General features: G+C 44.3%; 1 protein-coding gene across 1 annotated transcript in view; it reads left to right on the top strand.

Moving 5' to 3' along the window:
• The first annotated feature begins 237 nt into the window (after positions 1-237).
• Positions 238-16,164, top strand: part of LOC111835357 (tenascin-like) — an 86,564-nt gene continuing 70,637 nt past the window's right edge. Inside the window, exon 1 of the mRNA XM_023795567.2 lies at positions 238-295. The gene's annotated coding sequence lies outside the window, so the exon portion shown is untranslated. The remainder of the gene's footprint in view (positions 296-16,164) is intronic.

Here is a 16,164-nt window from a genome sequence, read left to right as displayed (position 1 = left end):
CCCCCCCGCCCCCCCCAAAAAAGTTGTTTTTTAGACAGTGAACAGTTGAGCGTGCAATCCTGTCACTAGAGATAGTGAGCAGGATAGTGATCTCCACTCTCGCTTGCGAGACTGGCCTAGTTATATCCTGCTCTGTGTCAAGCCCATTCGAAAGACACCCCCCCCCCCCAGCAGACTTTGATACCCAGACAAAACACACTTCTGCTCCTAATGTCCTCCCCCCACCCCCAGTGAGGACGGCAACCTCCCGGCTAAGAGGAAGATGCAGCTTTGGCTCAGCTCCTCAATGTACAAGGTACAGTACGCACTCTGAGTCTTTGTCGTTTCTGTTTGTTTGATTATTGGTCGAAATTGAATTGTTACCATGTGCGTCGGTTTCATCGATAACTTTGATCAGACTGAAGCTTTGCATTATTCCAGTCCTTTTGTCCTTCTCCAGTCCTTATAGTATGCAATAGTTGTCACAACATGCTCATGAGTGAGGGTGTTATTCTACTTATATGTGATCATGTAATAACATTGTAGGAAGGCCAATCATATTCTCAAGCTTTATGCATTTAATTAGGTCCTAAAAGCAGAGAAGATTTATAAAAGTCATATTACAGTATTTATTTATCTGTCTGCAAAATCAGATAAATAAGTGACCTATGACTGAGCTATATAAAATCTTAGAACTGATAGTCTTGATAAACAGGAAGTAATAAGACTGACAAATCAAATGCAGAAAAATGAAGCTTTAATTCCAGGCAATATTGATCTCTGCAAGGTGCTGAAACGTCAATGTTGGGCATTTCAGATCCAGTAGCTATGAATCCAGGCCAGGATTTTGTTTCTACCAACCAGCTAAGCATAAAGAGTCACAGATTACTTAGTAGAACTGGTTAGTAGAAGGATATTGGTGGTCTGTAGCTTCTGGACCTGAAATGCCCAACACTGTGAGATGTTATCTTTCCGGGTGATTGCTGTGCAAAGCAAGCTTTATTAATTTGTGAAAACTCTTTATGCCGGCGTTGGGGTATCGTGAGGCTGACCGATTCCCTAGTGGGGACTGATGGTGTACAGTAGTGAGTGAGCAAGACGGGAACTGGTGACGCGATTCGGATGAATTAGCTGGTTTGACAGGACATTGGGAAAACTTTGAAGCCAACAGCTGTGGAATGTGTAGAAGCATCTGGACTGATATGGCTTCATGTTCCCCTAATATTTTTGCTGGATTTTTTTATGGGTTGCCATGGCGTTAGTGTTGGGAATTACCCTAGTTTTGTTCTGGAGAATGTTTCCAAAGCTTTTCGATCTGGACCCATGTTTCTCATCACGTTTGGGCAGCACTGAGCGTGAGACAACCCAGGGAAAGACCCAGGAACCCCCCCCCCCCCCCCGCCCTGTGAGAAGACCTGTCATCACCCTGGCTATTAAAGCATACAGCTGAAGGTCAAATTCACCTACAAGGAACCTTCTCCCAGTACAGCTTACATAAATACAAAATGAAGAAACGTCAGGACATGTACTGTATTAGATAATGCTTTTAACTTAATATTTGTTTGCTGTTTCTTTTTGTCGTGCAGAGTAACGATGCGTGAAAACTAAAATTTACTATAAGACGGAATTCTTCTTGACAAGTTTTTCTCTAACTCGTGCCTTGCAGCTGCTGTTCGCTGTACATTGAAAACGGCACAGCGGGAATTTGATCGCAAGCGGCAGGACGTACTCTGTCTCCCCACAGTTTCCTGCACGTCCCGCTTTGCATCTCCCTCAATCCAGAGCGAAAGCCAGTCGCTATTGTCCTGTCTTGAACCAATACAGAACATGACTTGTCCTGTATTTTCGAATCCCGACTGAAATATAATTTAATCCAGACCACGTGATTGCTGCCCTCCCCCTAGTGTTATCGTCAGAGAGCCAGGCAGGTAGGGTATCCCTTATTTCTTTAGATTAAAAGTTGCAGCCCAAAGCACAGCAGATGTGTGCATGAACTGAAAATAGACAGGCTGCGTGCATGAGATCAAAACTCTGGCGGTTCACTTTAACTCAATTAAATAGTGGCAGGTGAAACAATGAGTTTAAATAACTTTATTTTCCTGTACATAAGGCATTTGGTGCGTTATATATTTTTTAAGGGTAAACAAAAAGAGACATGCAGCAAACAGATGTAAAAATGAGGAACATGTGACTTCTGAGAGGATTAGGCTTTCCTCATGTCTATGGGAATGAATGTTTTTGTGTTTTTTATTATTATTTTCAGAGAACAAAAGAAATTGAAATGTTACTTTCGAGTTCTCTAGCTTTACAACACCTGTACCACTGTCTGACACTGTGAATTCAGAAACGTAGATGTTACATACATGTGTACAAGCGAATGAGCTGCTGTTCTTCAGAATTCACAATGTCACGGCTCAACTCCAATCTGACATTCTGCACTGCTTTGTCGCCATAGCGACTGGAATCCTGCAGTGTGTTCAGGCCACGTACAAAATTGAAATGTTTCCATTAAGGTCGGGCCCTGCGATGACCTTGCTAGGTGAGTTCGCGTCTGGGCGCTTAGTGCCCCGGTTAGAATGCATAGAACACTATCTTCCACTCTATCCATTTATTTCAGCTGTTTGCTTTGAAGTCCAAAACAATTAATAATTAATTAAGCAATAACTGCCATCATTTTAGCTAGCCTTTTAGCCTGTCGACAACTCTGGATATCTGGGGCAGCAGGCATCGTCACTATAGTAACGCAGATCGTTTTAGTTGTTTTGATCAGAGGGGCTTTGTGCCTCTAGTTTGTTAAATGTTTGCCTCACAAAGTCCAGATTTTTTCCATGGTACATTCATCCATTTGGCATCTGGTGGGGGTGGGGGGTGAGGGTACGAGGGAGCTTCTGTTTCTTCCAACAGGGATACACTTCGTTCCTACCCAAAAGTAGAGCTTGGCAAGTAGTGATACAATCAGTACCCAACATCAAATATTCTTATTAAAGTTAAAGAAGTGTTTCTCTGAGTCTGAATGAAAGATTATGTGTACCTTCCGACTGGCGTGGGACTAAACAGATCGCCGTAAGTGTACGGCAGCAAATGAAAGCCTTTCGCTTTGAATGTTGTGAGTTACTTCATGAAATACGGCGCTGAGAGACGAGTGTCAGTACGGAGTGAGAAATCACCACAGTGAAAATATGCCGTCAAACACATAACGATTCACTGGAATTTCACTGGAAGTTCATTTAAGGTTATGTAAGAAAGGGGGAGTGTCTGGACGTACGATCCCTGAAGTGATGTTTCTGGACACTCAGTGCGAGTCTTGCTTGACCAGTGCTGAAGAGGAACTGTCCCATAAAATAATGAAATGTCGAAATGTCTCCTTTCTTAGACCAAGCGTAATGAAAATGGAGCTTGACATGGTCTGTTTTTTAAATATGCCTTTCTCAGGGTTTACAGTTACCATATTTTACCAGTTGCTTGCTGTTTTGAATCAGTGAGTGACAGGAGAGGGGACACTCTGGGGGCCAATCAGCTTCCAGCTGGGGCCAGGGCCCCTGTGGCCTCGCCCCTGTATACGACTCTGATATTGGTGCCTCAAACTGCTAGGGTCGATATCCAGGCCCAACTCTGTGTGAGTGGAGACTGTGTGGGTTTCTTTGTGCTTAATCAGTAACACTAAGCTGATCTTCGCCTAAGAGGGACATACTGGTGTCCTGTGCAGGCTGCAAGGAACCAACCCACCCAGCCATGTTTCAATTGAGCTTCTGTTCTTCCTGTCAAACATGCCTTACAACCATGATTTCGAGTTTTCAAAAAAAAAAAAAAAAAAACAAATGTCCGAAAAGTCTTTTACCTCTATGGTTCAGAGTCACCCCCAGCTCTCAGTACAGAAAGTTAACTGGATCTCAGGCAGGGATGAAGTCACCCGATTAACTTAATTAAGTGGTCTGAGGAGCCAACGTGGATGGAACTGAAAATGAAGGTGGTTATCAGTCATGAGGCAGCTGGTACCTGTGAGAGTCCCTGGGATAAACTGGGGCGTGGGAGGTTGGGTCCCTGGGATAAACTGGGGCGTGGGAGGTTGGGTCCCTGGGATAAACTGGAGTGTGGGAGGTCGGGTCCCTGGGATAAACTGGGGCGTGGGAGGTCGGGTCCCTGGGATAAACTGGAGTGTGGGAGGTCGGGCCCCTGGGATAAACTGGGGTGTGGGAGGTCGGGTCCCTGGGATAAACTGGGGCGTGGGATGTCGGGTCCCTGGGCTAAACTGGGGCGTGGGATGTCGGGTCCCTGGGATAAACTGGAGTGTGGGAGGTCGGGTCCCTGGGCTAAACTGGGGCGTGGGAGGTCGGGTCCCTGGGATAAACTGGGGCGTGGGAGGTCGGGTCCCTGGGATAAACTGGAGTGTGGGAGGTCGGGTCCCTGGGATAAACTGGGGTGTGGGAGGTCGGGTCCCTGGGATAAACTGGGGCGTGGGAGGTCGGGTCCCTGGGCTAAACTGGGGCGTGGGAGGTCGGGTCCCTGGGATAAACTGGGGCGTGGGAGGTCGGGTCCCTGGGCTAAACTGGGGCGTGGGAGGTCGGGTCCCTGGGATAAACTGGGACGTGGGAGGTCGGGTCCCTGGGATAAACTGGAGTGTGGGAGGTCGGGTCCCTGGGATAAACTGGGGTGTGGGAGGTCGGGTCCCTGGGATAAACTGGGGCGTGGGAGGTCGGGTCCCTGGGATAAACTGGGGCGTGGGAGGTCGGGTCCCTGGGATAAACTGGAGTGTGGGATGTCGGGTCCCTGGGCTAAACTGGGGTGTGGGATGTCGGGTCCCTGGGATAAACTGGAGTGTGGGAGGTTGGGTCCCTGGGATAAACTGGGGCGTGGGAGGTCGGGTCCCTGGGATAAACTGGGGCGTGGGAGGTCGGGTCCCTGGGATAAACTGGGGCGTGGGAGGTCGGGTCCCTGGGATAAACTGGAGTGTGGGATGTCGGGTCCCTGGGCTAAACTGGGGCGTGGGATGTCGGGTCCCTGGGATAAACTGGGGCGTGGGAGGTTGGTTGTCTGAGTCACATTCCACTCTCACATTATCCAAATAAAACCAAAATCGGCCGTCTATTCCACGTCTAAGGTGACTTAGTGTGTTTATATGACTGTATCCCCAGCCGTGTTCCCGTAACTTCAAAATCTAATTTCCTACACATTCGTTTCCAAGGTGACAGGAACATAAAATCCTAGGAGTGTTTAATCGCCATTGGGCTGCTGTGAAGATACCTTTGAGGGCACCCTGGTTTAGCAAGTCAGCCTGAAGTGGGCTATCCAAGTTATAAATAGTTTCCTTAATTATCAGGAGACACCCACTTAGTTATGGTTAGGATGTTTTGTTTAGTTAGTGGTTTAAACCACCTATGGAGTCTAATACTTGTAACTTCAATAAGAGCCTAAAACACACTGTAAAATGCAACATATCCCTCTTACTTCTCATCAGCCAAAATACATTATGCAATTGATTGATTTCATCCGTGAAAAACTGACTTAAAATTCAAGTTTTTTCAATGTTCTTTCAGTTGTCCTCAACACTGAATAACAATAAGATCTTTCCATACTTGGAATTTCAGTCTCATTCTTTGTAGGGTCCTGAGACCACGATCCCCTACATGCAGGCATAGTGAGCTAACACTGCTCAGCTTGATAAGGATGCCCAAGCCCCCTAGGGTTCAAACAAACTGGTCCCGGCCTAACATGGACCACCTGTTTCCCTTTGGAGTATAATTTGTGGTAAAAGGAGAATAAACAGCTTTAATCTGCCTTTAATCGCCTGGTTACTTTATTTTCTCCATATTGGGCCCCTGCTAATCTTTCGCTCCCGGAGAGGCACAGGATCTGCCAAACGGTCGATCTCCCTGAATGTCGGCTTCTTCCCAGCTCATGGAGCAAACACTCTCGCTATCTGGGGGCTATACTGACCCCATGCTGCTGTCAAACTCCAGTCCTTGGGGGCCGGAGCCCTGTGTAGCTTAGTTCTTTCCCTGTTCCACCACAAATGATTCAGCTCAGGAGCTGTGTGGTAATTAGCACAAGAAGTTGAATCAGGTGTGTTAATTAAATGAGGGGGACCAAACACTGTGGAAGACTGCGGCCCCCCAGGACTGCAGTTTGACACCAGTCTTGTTGCTCTGGTGGGTCCCTGTGAAGGCATGATGCATTTGGTTAGCAGCGCGGGCCTATGCTCACCCCCAGAGCCCAGGGTTTCAGAGACGCCCCATTGCCTGGACTGTAATTTAGATTTTTATCATGTTTCGTTCCAGTTTTCTGTGCTTTGATCGTGACTCAGTTTTCGTTTAGTTTTCTGTTTTTCCTGCTGCATTTGCAACATCTGAAGCATCCGTATCTGAAATGTTTCAAAGCGAAACGTGCCACTCAAATTTCCACTGTGCTCGGGTGTTTTGGAAAATTAAATGGTAAGCATTCCGTACGGTAATTAGTCGCAGTCCTTGTGACTGGTTCCCAGGTGATCCAAGGATGGTCCAGCTGGTGGTGAGGGCAGATCCAATTGCTATAACCTATGCTGCTTCACTTTTGATAAGGTTGTGCCCAGGGCTGGATTAAAAGTATTAAGTGCCCCTGGGCAACAGATGACATCCTGCCAGAAAGAAATCGAGCTGATTGGTGGCTCACGATAAATCAGAAATGTATCAAACAAAAGGAAAACTTCAAACAGACTTTGCAGTAAGTAGCATGTTCAAAGGACAATATACAGACATATTAAATGCGTTTGGTATTAAATCACATTTTCTTGAAAAGAGATGTGAATGGGACCGGTGGGCTGGCTTGGGGTGGGGGGGTGATCTCCTTAGTGCCCCCCGAGGATGTGGTACTGTACCCCTGTGCCCAAATGCCCATACAGTTTATCTAGGACAGTAATAACGTTGTTTTGTTTGCAACCCATTACTTTACATTTACTTTACATGTACTTGTAATTAGGAGAAGCTCTTCTCCAAAGCGACATACAAGTCAGGCAAACAGCACATCACAAACATATATATTGTCGAACAATCAACTAGGCAGGAGTGTGGCTAAGCCTAGTTTCCGATGAAATGCCCAGATATAAGTATAAGCAATATGGGCGCAGGAGCTATAAAACATCTTCTAAACTTAGCAAGAACTTAACAAGACTATTCAATGACCAGAAGTGCAACATTAAGAACATTCAGGGAACATAAGACCCATCTGTGGTGTTTCTTGAAGATGGAGGGAGAATCTGATGACCAGATGTGGTTTGGCAGCTCATTCCACCATAGGGGAACCACACACAAGAAACGTCTGAAGTGACACTTCTCACGTATAACGGTTTCCATGGTGTTGAGCCTTCTTGGATTTCGATCTGGACAGAGAACATGGTGCTGTGTCAACAGTGGAGACCCCACAGGCTTTTATCTCAGGGATTTTTCTAGGTGAGATGCTGGATGCCTGGGTTCCCATGATATGGGCACATTGAATAAAACAAAACACTTATTGTACAGTGTTAGTGATGCTTTTGCAAACCGGTCGTTGAAGGACAGCATATGCATATGAAGATGGTCACGCCTGTAGAGCAGGGAAAGTTTTTACTGTCCCATGTTACAAAAGCTTCCTTTCTGTACATGAGATGTTCCTCATGAAGAACCACAGGGTACATTAATAATAATACTTAGTAACTTCTTAGTGTATTACTTAATTAAAACCATAGCAACCAGCCCTGTCGATTTCTTTTTGTTCCAGTGTTAAACTGAGTTGTGTTAGTCAAGGTTTCAAAACACTGGAAGGAAAAAATAATTGCCCATCAACAACTACAATTAAATATTTACACTGTTTGTCATGTCTTGTCTCTCTGGAAAAAAATGTAGTAGCCATTAACATCACAGTTTTTCAGAAATGTTGACCCAACGAATTATAAAAGTTCTATTTTCAGTTATGCGACCTGTTTACGATTTTCTCATTTATTATTTCAATAATGATTCAATATTTTAATAAATGGCATGCAAAAAATTAATCTGAAAGAAATGATAGATTGATTGTTGACTTGACGGTGACAGGAGAGCAACCGCTTGTTCGGTTTGTGCCGGGACGTCTTAAGATGAATCACAGCCGATGACCCTCTTTTGGCATAAATATTTAGATCCAAAATAAATCCTAGAAAATTTGCTCTCAGCAGAATGGCATGTCATTGATATCACAGTCTAGGCATGTATGAATGTCTCAGATTGAGCAAACATGACTGAACCGATCACCATGGGAGGCAAGACAGCTACCAGAGACTGAATATGATTTCAATACAAGGTGCCAATGCTTAGTATGGTTGTCTTGGGAAATCTGATTCTTTACCAATCCTCACATGGCAAATACTAGAAAAGTACCCAGTAATGAGGCCGAGAATAATAGTCTGATTATGCCAATTTTTAATGAAAAAGCTATGAGGGTCTGGAACAAGATTTGTTGGCAGAATTCATTTCCAGAAGCCTTCAAGCTACCGTAGCAACAAGAACCACGATTCACAATTACGTGACCCATTGTCATTGTGTTTGGTACCCCATTCCACATCCAGATGGTTGCACTTTGCACATTTTAATATGTATGCTGAACTTTCCTCCATTGTTTGTCAAATAGTCATGAGCTCTTGAGAACCCTCATCCCTACGAGGCAGAATGTGAAATCGCAACAAACATCTAGTCTCCGCTGTGACACAGATGCACAGGGCAATAGCGGAGATTTGATCCCATGTCATCTGGAGCTCTAGACTCGGCAAGCTGCTCCTCTTTCCGGGAAGAATGCAGTGATTTGCTTTTTGGCCTCTGCTTGGGTTGTACCTGTTTCGCATATGAACAGAGGGTTCTTGTAATGTAATAATGGTATTTGCAGTTCTCTGTGCTATGCAACTGCTTTGTTGAAGCTGTACTGGGAGTTTAGCATCTTGAGTGCACTTTTTAGTTGTCCAATTGTAAAGTTAATACCCAGTTTAGCACATTCTCCGTGTTTGCAGCCTTGTCTTCACCATTTTTTGATGATATTCGACATGTTCGGCATTCCTATTCATACACACACTCCATATAAGTCTAGCAAAATGTGAGTATTTGGGGTTACTTACTGTAGTATTGACTTCCACCAAAACTCAAACATTAAAGTGACAATGTGACGCGTTATGAAGTTGCAGTTAAGGTAAAGTCTTACCCACCCTTCTTCACATACAGGTGGTGTTTGTTTGCGCCATATGGGGGTCTGTAAAACCAAGCTAGATTTGCATCCCAGACTATGGGGGGGGGGGGGGGGGGGGCTGATGAACAGGAAGTGTCTGAAGGTCGCAGACATGCATGCCTGCCCATTGGGTTTCATTCGGTTTTGATAGCTGTTTGCATCCCCCTAGGCTGCTCTACCAGGACAGGTCTGCAATGGCGAGTCACCACATATTGGAAGGCTTGTCCACAATGGCACTCTTGAGCTGTTCTTTCTAGCTTTTTTATGACATTACTCAATTTCCATCCTTGCAACTAAATCAATTGCCTGACTTAACCCTTTACATATGCCCAGAGAGCAGCTGAGTGATCTGCAGAAATGGAGCCTCCTCAGCCTTTTGCTGTCATTCAGCAATGGATTTAAATCGGCTCTCTGCAGCCAGGCCTGTTCAGCAGTTCTTTGATGAAACAGTGATGACAACTGCGCCCAGTGCAGGGATTATTCCGGTATTTGTTACTGTAGCCAATCTCCAGTGCTGTTATTCTTCCTTACCAAAGTGCTACACAGTGAGAATCACCAATGAACATGGACTAAATAATCAATGATGAAAATGATTCTACCCTGAGTAGTACTGGGCCCATCCAATGTGGCGTCCGAGGCGAGCATCACCGCTGCTGCCCCCCGTCCAAGACAAAGTGAAATTGACTGGCAAGTTGCCACCCACAGGTCGCCTATATCACTAGAACAAAAAATGATTGGCTTAGTGAGATAACCAATCAGATTGTAGAGAGGGTTTTTCATTTTTATGTAAGTAAAACTCCCACAAGCAAAGGATTGACTTGCTCTGACCCAGAACAGCACTAATAAAATACCATGTTTGTTATAACCTACAGCCCGGTAACCTGGGAGCTGTGTGATATCTTCTGTTTTTACTATAGTTTTAGTTAATGTCAAAGTCAAGCGGCCACTGAAGACTGCGTCGCTCCCCACTCAAAGAGCGTTTTGTTAACTCCAGCTGGTCCCGCCCACCCCTCAAGACTGAATCTTACTGCGGCGATATTGCAGCCCCAAAACCTGGAGTCCTGCTTCCTATTTTAAATTGTAATCAAAGGCTCCGTATGGAGGGATGTCAGAGGCTTCTAGTTGGCAGGGAGGTAAAGAAAACTGTGTTACATTAAGGAGAATCTGTGTTCCTTTGTTTATCTTTGAAAGATTTATTCTGATATCACTAGATAATTTATTGACCCATTGACATTAGCATGAAAAATCCCTTATACTTTGATGTGCGGTGGACATGTAGACACAAAGACACCTAAAAATATCAGGCTTGCTGAAAGAGCCCTTCATGCACAACAGACAAATGTTTACTCTTGGATTAAAATTGCCTTCTCAGTCAATTCAACAGAATACTATAGCGTCTGGTGTGGAAAAAGCCAGGCGTAATAAATTATTCAAAATATGTAAATATTTCTCAGCTCCAAGGCTGTTATTCTCTCACTTAACTAAATCTTAGCTCTGTGCCTCTTTACATTTGTTAAGTCTTTAATGCTGCTTGTCCCGCAAACGTTTGTCTGTGCGGTCATGATTGAGAAAAAGGGTGGAAAATAATTGCAGGAAACAGCTTGAGGAACAAGAGGCTCTGTACTGGACCAGTGCGTTTGAATGGTTCAGGTTTGGGTGGAATCCCTGCATGTGAACAAGGATATAACTGGTTAAATCTATAATCATTTAATTATTATTAATGCACTAATAGTATAAAGTTGTGTGTCTCCTGCCCCAGTACTGCTTACACTTGTAACTGGGCATTCATTGCAATCTCAGCCTACCTGTACTTATGCCTGTAATCGATTCTTTAACAGCCACAAGGTTTGTAATGTGCTGTTTGGCTGACTTGTATGCTGCTTTGGACAAACGCATCTGCCAAATAAAGTAAATGTAAAAGCTGTCAAGCCCGGTCTGCTTGGAATTTGCCTTGTGTGGCTCATCTGTGTCTCCTTGTAGACCTCTTGGTTGTAAGTTCTGTGCCATTAGAAGTTCCATGGAATTCAGTCTTGATGGTTTTGCCGAGATGAGCCCTCAGCCGTCCTGTAAATATTTAAATGCTTTGCGGTGTGATTTAGGCTCTCTCCACCAGCAGAGCCACTTAGAAATGATATCAGTCATATATCTAATTATTTCCAGTGATGGGTGTTTGAAACACAGGTGTAAATCTAATGGTTGCTCTCTCTGTGTTTTGGGAATATTGTGATTGTTGCTCTCCAGAGGCCTATAAAAGAGGTGTGAATCACTCTGGACAAAAAATACAGGAACAAACGAATGGGCCTATGTGGTAATGGAGGTTCCCATTTCATGGTATGTAGTAATGAAAGGGTTATAAGAAGGATGTGGCTGAAATGTGCAAACGTAAAGTGCCGTTTTAATGAGTGTGAAAATGGCCATTAAGTTGCAAAGGCAATTTGCTCTTTGTCTACTTGGTCTTCACTGTTGACTGATTGCTACCTTGGCTGTTGTATCCATTGCTTTTACATGAATCTTTCTGCTTGGAACATGTTCGGATAGTGTCTGCATCAGGTCCCAAGGACGGGGTTGCTGTAGTGCCTGAGCAGATATTTATATCTACTCATTAGTTGTATGAATGGGTTAACATTGCATGTACATGTCAGCCTTCTAATTAAGCATAATATGAGCGCAGGGTCTCCACGGCAGCTCAAAGGCCATTTGGATTCCTGTCCTGGTCCTAGATGTGTCCTCCATGAGTCAGAGGTCCTCTCTTTCTGCCAGGTCACCGCTGGGTCCTACACACCAGTGGAGCTTATCTCCAGAACAATGCTTCACCCATCTCTGAAGGAAATGAAAGACGTAAATATGTGTAATAGGTTCCTTGGGTCTTAAAAAATGAATAACTTCATATGAAAATTGAAAGAAAACAATAAAGCATTACAGAGAATGCTTTTTTGGATTTTTGGAAGCCCTTTCTCAAAGAAAAGAAGTCCCAGAAGCATTAAATATAAGATGAATGGAGGAATTATTGTATTGTGGTGGTGGTGGTGGTGGTGGGGGGGGGGGGTGGGGGGCTTAGGTAAGCCATGTTGTTGTGATCAGTGGTTAGATGTTCTCTATCCCACACCCAGGTAAATAACAGCTGTAGGATTTGTGTGAATCAGTGATATCCATGACAGAATTGTTCTTGTTTGTCCCTGACTAACCCTGGCACCGGTGCCAAAGAGAATCAGAAGGACCAAGAAGAGACAGCAAGTCTAGTGCTTTTGGCGGATTGCTCACCTTAAATTTCTTCAGTTATAGGACAGGCTCTGGCCAACATTGATCAATGAGTCAGTATCCAAGTTTTCACTGATCACTTTAAGTTTTTTTGAAGGATCATAACCTTGAAAAGAACCAAATGCTAACAGAAAATATTTATTACTTGAGAGGACAGCAACACATGCTGTGGCTTTGCAGTAGGGGACACACTGCAGATCATGGCTCGGACTGTTTTAATTCTCTCTTGGAACCTTCTCAGGAGGGCTGCTGTTGTTCCTCTCATGCTTCTTTAAAATGTTACTGTTATCGTAATATTTCTTTAAGTAGGGCCTTGATGTATTCAGCTGGCTGACATTTGCCTTTTTCGTTAGAGGCGCACAAACACCTGCTTATATACTGTTAGGACAGCAGCCCCAGAATGTTTGCGTTTCCAGGTGGCTTTGGACCCCTGACATTTCCTCCTCCAGCCGTCTTCTTTCCTTCTCTGTTTTCTCCTTGTCTGGCAGTGAATAAAATTAACCCCTCTTGTCTTAAATTAACTTTTTTTTTTTTTTTACACATGCTGCTGATTTGTTATAAAATAGGCTTGTAAGGGAATTCTAACTGAAGGCCACTATGTATTAAAATGAAATTGAATTAAATGGATTGAAAGAAATATGACTTTTGAGAAACATTTTGTGCATAATTTAATAAGGCTCCTCACACACGTATTTGTTCAGCGATATTAGTAGCATGTTTTTGCTTAGCGTTCTTTCCAAGCGCCGCATGGATCAGCTGAAACGTTTTTTCCTCTGTTGACATGTTTCTAAATGCCTTTGTCTGCAGAAAAGAAGGGGTGACATGGACCAGACATGGGCCTGGGCTTGTAAAGCCTCCGGTGCCTTGTCGCTATAAGGACGTGAGCTTAGGCTCGCTCCATGTCTCAGCGCTCACCCTTATGCATTGCGTGTTACACCACAGCATCCTGGAGTGACGAGCTCGTATTCACACGTTCATATGGGAATCAATGCACGTCAAAAAAAAAGACTGTGACAAAGAAAAGAGAGGGTGAACTACTTGGGTTTGTTACGTTTATGATGGATGGGGTTTGAGGTTTGGTTTTTCTCTCCAGGGCTGAGAGGCAGAGAAGACGGTATCAGTATGAGGAAGAGGAGGCCAAAGATTATGATTATGAGTGTAGATGAAGAACAGGTATTCTGCATTGATTGTGAGGTGATCTTAACCTGGCCCTTCCCATGATGCTCTGATGAGGTGTGTGTGTGTGGGGGGGTAACGTTACACATGATGTCTGGATTTGGAACGCCTGTGGGTCTCTGGCACCTGAACAGAAGGGAGACCAGGACCTGCCTCCCGCTGCCCAGATTGCTGTGATCTGCCATGCTTTCACAGTCACTGTAGGGGGACCCTGTCATTAGGACTCTTGCATTTATTGCTCCCTCAGCCTCTCCCACCCCTTGTGGATGTGCCGTCACCCTCGGCCGCAACGACACGGGCGCCATAAACGTCAAGATGAAAAGTAACCGTAATAAAAGCATTCACGCGCTCAACATCAAAAACGCTGGAAGTAACTAGAATCTAATACTTGGTGCCTAATGGTCTAAAATCACCAGGCAAAGACAGATATCAGCCGTCCATCTCTGTTCCATAACGGCTTATCTGATGGAGGGTTGTGGTGAGGCTGTTGGAAGCCCAGGGCACAAGGCAGGGGTTCCCCCCGATGGCAAGATGGTCCATTACAGTGCAAAAACTGGCACCCAAAACCATAAACATAACCCAGCTGTCGTATGTTCTACGCACCTAACCTCCAACTGCTTATCCATAGAGGTAATTCAGGTCCAGAGAGTAAAAGTCTAGACCGGGATTTTGTTTCAACCAACCAGTTGAAAACTCTGTGTCACGTGAGCACCAATTAGCAGAATGGTACAACATAACATAAGGAAGCCATAGAGATGGTGGTGAACGAAAACAAAAATATTTAATGAATCATCAACCAATATAGCAAGGCAGTGGAAACAACGTTCTAACAAACGTAAGAAAAAAGAACCCCCCCGACTTCCTAACTTAGGGAAAACAGTCTATTCCTGTCTCCTGACCAGAAACCAAAACGATAGTTAGGTGAGTCTTCCGGGTCTCTGGCTTCTGTACTGAACTAAACCTAAAATAATAATGTGAGAAAAAACACCAACCTCCACCAGCTCGAGACATACAAATTACATAACTAAACGAACAAAGGAAACAAAGGAAAGAAAAGACAAAACAAACGTGACACCACAAAAGGGCAAAACGCCGCCAAAGGCTCCATGCTGAAGCGTTCGTGTCGGACGGCCGACAGGAGTGGAGCCCTTGGATCACCGGAAATGGGCGTCTTATATAACTGAAGTCCATCTCCTCAGAACAGCGCACGTCGGAGCCACCTAGAGAGTGGAGTAGAAAACACAAAGAAAACAACAATCCACCAAGCCTGCTGAGGGCGTAACACTCTGTGCCTGTGACTCTTTATGCTCAACTGGTTGGTTGAAACAAAATCTTGGTCTGGACTTTTACTCTCTGGACCTGAATTACACAACTCTGCTTATCCAATAGAGATTTGTGGGATTGTCTGTTCTTTGGATACGAAACACATCAGGTGCAAAGTTCTCTGGTTAATTGCAAAGGCTGCTAAGATATATTGTTTAGAAAATATTACATATGTATTACATATTAAATGTTTATTTCATATAAATATTAATTGGGTCAAAAGGTCAGCAGTTGCCAGTGGAGTGATGTCACTGTCAGACCCTTAACTGGAATTTATCCAGGAGCACTAGACAGTTATAGACTCTGTACTCTGACTCCAAATTTGTCTGTGTGTCTCATGGGGAGCGAGATATAAGGGTATGGGGAAATCAATGAAATGTCCCTACTGGGAAGAACAAAGTATCGCTATTCTATTCTAATATTATTTAGCCCTGACTGAAATATCGCTGTTAAACCACAACCCTTAGCAAGATAAGCAGTTCAGTTCTGCAGATGATGGATGAAAGTTAATATACTCAAGCTGAGATTTGGCTAGTTTAGAATTAGAAGTTAGAATTTAGTGATCAGTGGTCATTGTCGACACACCACAGCACACAGTGCGCAACAACGAAATGTGTCCTCTGCATTTAACCCATATGTGACTTTCGTGACATAGCAGGGGGCAGCTAATTCAGCGCCTGGGGAGCAGTGCTTGGGATTAAAAACTGTAAATAATCCAAACCATCCAGGAAACTGTTGTTTCTGTCATAAAGTGATTTTTTATATTCTGCCGACCCAACAGCTTTTCCATGCACACTGTGCACTCTAATATAAATGATACGTTTCGGGGCTCTGGGGGGGAGGGGGTGTATTGATGTTGAGCAGATCAGACTCAATGTTCCCTTTTCAAGGATGCTGTCTGCAAATAGATGTGTTCATTCAATGAATGCAAAGCCTTCAGGATCTCCCTGGTGCGAGGATACTAATTTTATTTGTTTACTTAAAGGCTAAAAAGCCCGTGCCCCTCCCAATGCTGCAGGTTGCCAGTCATGCGGTTTGAGAATCACTTATGCTTGCTTACATGAGATGCCCATTAATGGTAATGCTGAGGTGTGAAGCAGACTGTGGAAGTGACTGGGTAAACTCATCGTACCAGTTAAACAAGACATGAAATGCTCTATCTAGAAAATTCACATGGCAGCAGCTTTACTCTCTCCCGCTGTGAATGTTATCTTCCTCTGCTATAGAGAA

Source organism: Paramormyrops kingsleyae, chromosome 7, assembly GCF_048594095.1.
Source record: "Paramormyrops kingsleyae isolate MSU_618 chromosome 7, PKINGS_0.4, whole genome shotgun sequence".
Taxonomy (NCBI): Eukaryota; Metazoa; Chordata; class Actinopteri; order Osteoglossiformes; family Mormyridae; genus Paramormyrops; species Paramormyrops kingsleyae.
Note: the sequence above shows the minus strand (reverse complement) of the source record. Positions and strands in the feature narration are given on the sequence as shown.